The sequence below is a fragment of the Apium graveolens genome, unplaced genomic scaffold (genome assembly GCF_009905375.1).
Source record: "Apium graveolens cultivar Ventura unplaced genomic scaffold, ASM990537v1 ctg4950, whole genome shotgun sequence".
Lineage (NCBI taxonomy): Eukaryota > Viridiplantae > Streptophyta > Magnoliopsida > Apiales > Apiaceae > Apium > Apium graveolens.
In genome coordinates this window covers 1-4039 of record NW_027418758.1, presented here as the reverse complement: position 1 = coordinate 4039, position 4039 = coordinate 1, and the positions used below count along the sequence as shown (strand labels likewise).

Below are 4039 nucleotides of genomic sequence, written 5' to 3'. Positions count from 1 at the left end.
CCAGCTGAAATTTGGATGATTTCTGTTGTTAGGATGATAGGTCGCTGGCACAGGCTGTTGTTGTCGCTGATAATTATTCACATACTGAACAGATTCGTTGACAAGAGAACACTGATCCGTAGCATGAGAACCTGCACAAAGCTCACAAACCATAGCTAATTGATTAACTCCATATGTAGCCAGAGAATCAACCTTCATTGATAGCGCTTGGAGCTGGGCCGCAATAGCGGTGGCTGCATCAACTTCCAGAATACCTGCTACCTTTCCTGACGTCATCCTCTGAGTTGGGTTTTGATGCTCATTTGCAGCCATCATCTCTATAAGATTATACGTCTCAGTATAGCTTTTAGCCCATAAGGTGCCTCCAGCTGCTGCATCGAGCATGGGCCGAGATTGGGCCCCCAAACCATTATAGAAACCTGTGATCACCATCCAATCCGGCATTCCATGATGTGGACATTTTCTCAACATTTCCTTGTAGCGTTCCCAAGCCTCGCACATAGACTCTGTAGGTTGCTGCGCAAACTGAGTAAGAGCACTCCTCATAGCAGCAGTCTTTGCCATCGGATAAAACTTCACCAGAAACTTTTGTGCAAGATCTTGCCACGTAGTGATGGACCCAGCTGGTTCAGAATGTAACCAGTCTTTAGCCTTGTCCCTCAGTGAGAATGGGAAAAGCCTCAACTTGATAGCCTCATCAGTCACGCCATTATACTTAAAAGTGCTGCAGATCTCGACAAAATTCCTTATGTGCATGTTGGGGTCTTCAGTTGCCGCTCCTCCAAAAGAAACAGAATTCTGCACCATCTGAATAGTGCCCGGCTTGATTTCAAAGGTGTTAGCTTGAATAGCCGGATGAAGGATGCTTGACTGAATGTCATCAATTTTAGGCCGAGAAAAATCCATAAGAGCTGGATCAGCTTGAACAATACGATCTCCCATGTTTACTGGTTCTTTCTCCTCAGTTCTTGAATCCGAATCCTCAAAATCTAACTTCTCCGGAATATCAAGAACTTCGTCTGTCTCCTCAGCTGTATCTAATGTCCTCTTGCGAGCACGAGAACGAGTTTGCATAAACGCTTGCTAAAGTACCTGAAACACAACCGGAAAAAAATAAGTAACTACTACGTCCTAATCACTGAGTCCTAATGACCAATGATGGTAAGTACATAAACTAAACAAATACGCTGAGTCCCCGGCAGCGGCGCCAAAAACTTGTTAGGGCGAAAACACGTGCTAATATTCACGCAAGTATACGCGTTCGCAAGTAATATAGAATACTTTCTAGTTCATTCCCACAGAGACTCAGACTGAAATATTGTCTAATTTAACTCACTCACCAATGTATGATTACTTCTCAATGTTAAGATAATAACACTTAAAATTGTTGATTAAATATTAACTACAATTAACTACTTAATTAACCACTTAACTAACACTTCAATTTATCAATAATAAAACACTCATGAGATCACAACTTCATTATTACTTCCTTCCATATCCATTGTTATTACCTTTAGCATGTGATAGTGATGATATTAATCGAATAACACGAAACTGATAAAAGCCAACTTTCATTGTACTAATACCATTCTACCAAGCATCCACAATTAAGATAGAAGTTGAATAGTCATCTATTATGTTGAGTTCCTATATGTCTACAGAAATTGACAACACAACGATTTAAGCACAAGTTATTCCTTTTGATTACATAGGGCAAATAAAACTGTTAGAGTTACCCACTAATCATGCACAACATACATGAACCTATGCTAGCATGGCAAGTTCTAAATCTCAAGATCCACCGTTGCTTCACAAGAGATTAACACCCTATCTTATATGTTCGCGACGCACATAAGACGAATACGCACAACCAATACTAGATATCATACAATCATCACACACTAAAGTATTAAACAATTACTAAAGAATTCCATAATAAATCCGTTGCAACCCCATGATCACGATTAGCCCATAATAGCACTTATCGTCATCATGGGTTCATATGAAATCATGACACACAAACACAAGAAAATAATAACTAAACTAATTATATTAAAACAGAGTACGTCACAAGAGTAAATAAGTTTAAAGCAAGAAAACTAGCATCCAACGTTACAACGAAACAAGAATCACAAGAATATATGCTTTCTCTTCGTTGCAGTGTTCTAAATCGGTCTTCTTCCTTATCTCCTTCGCTCCTTGCGTAAAAACACAATCTTCTTCAATCCACACTTGTGAAAACGTCTCAAATCTACTTATATAATAGTCCCATAAAACTCAGATTACATAGAAGTGGAAACCAAACAGAAGTAGAAGTCCAGAAATATTATATCTTTTTTCCCGACCCTGCGCGGCCGCTCAGCAATGCTGAGCGGGCGCTCAGACCTCTACTGGAAAAAATCTGTTTTGCTCCGTTTCTTCGCCGTAATCTGCCCGTTTCTTTCCTCTCGCAATGGTGAACACATGCCAAGGCTTATTCTTGATGATTCCTCCCCCGAAATGCAACTAAAACCCTGAAATGCATAAACACTAGAAAAACGCATCAAATACACAAAATACTTGATTTCAAGACACCAATTTAAGCCATTTTAAGATGTTCTAAGTGGTATAAAATGCCACTTATCAGTTAAAGGATGTCAAATTGGATGTTTATGATGTTAACATGTTAATTGTACCAGTATATAGTTCAAAGTGACTCTTATAGGGTGCAAAATCACTATAATATGGTGTAAAGTGACTTACATAGTTGATTAGAGCCAAAATATGGACCAAATTGACTAGTATGAAAGCGGTACCAAGAGATGGTTAAAGGATGTCAAATTGGATGTTTATGATGTTAACATGTTAATTCTACCAATATATGGTGGCAAGTTAGTCTTATAAGGTGCCAAATTATTGTAATATGGTTTAAAGTGACTTACATGGTTGATTAGAGCCAAAATGTGGACCAATATTGACTCGTATGAAACTGGTACCAAAAGATGGTTAAAAGATGTCAAATTGGATGTTTATGATGTTAACATGTTAATTCTACCAATATATGGTGGCAAGTCAGTCTTATAAGGTGCAGAATTACTCTGATATGGTGTAAAGTGACTTACATAGTTGATTAAAGCCATAATTTGGTCCAAAATTGACTCGTATGAAAGTGGTACCAAGAGGTGGTTAAAGGATGTCAAATTGGATGTTTAAGATGTTAACATGTTAATTGTACCAATATATGGTCGAAAATGAGTCTTATAAGGTGCAAAATTACTCTAATATGGTTTAAAGTGACTTACATGGTAGATTAGAGCCAAATGTGGACCAAAATTGACTCGTATGAAAGTGGTACCAAGAGATGGTTAAAGGATGTCAATTGGATGTTTACGATGTTAACATGTTAATTCTACCAATATATGGTGGCAAGTTAGTCTTATAAGGTGCAAAAGTACTCTAATATAGTATAAAGTGACTTACATGGTTGATTAGAGCCAAAATGTGGATCAATATTGACTCGTATGAAACTAGTACCAAGAGATGGTTAAACGATGTCAAATTGGCTGTTTAATATGTTAACCATGTTAATTCTACCAATTTATGGTGGAAAGTTAGTCTTATAAGGAGAATTACTCTAATATGAGTTTAAAGTGACTTACATGGTTGATTAGAGCCAAAATGTGGACCATTAGTGACTCGTATGAAAGTGGTACTAAGAGGTGGTTAAAGAATGTCAAATTGGATGTTTATGATGTTAACATGTTAATTGTACCGGTAAATGGTTGAAGGTGACTCTTATAGGGTGCAAAATTACTATAATGATGGTGTAAAGTGACTTACATGGTTGATTATAGCCAAAATGTGGACCAAAATTGACTCGTTTGAAAGTGGTACCAAGAGGTGGTTAAAGGATGTCAAATTGGATGTTTATGATGGTTAACATGTTATTGTACCAATATATGGTTGAAAAAGAGTCTTATAAGGTGCAAAAATTACTCTAAAATGTTTTAAAGTTGACTTACATGGTTGATTAGAGCCAAATGTGGACCAATATTGA

At 37.3% G+C, this 4039-nt stretch overlaps 1 non-coding gene across 1 annotated transcript; it reads left to right on the top strand.

Moving 5' to 3' along the window:
• Nucleotides 1–442: 442 nt before the first annotated feature.
• Nucleotides 443–549, top strand: LOC141702372 (small nucleolar RNA R71). Its single transcript, XR_012567079.1, has one exon. It is a non-coding gene; the product is annotated as a small nucleolar RNA R71 (small nucleolar RNA).
• The last annotated feature ends 3490 nt before the right edge of the window (nucleotides 550–4039 follow it).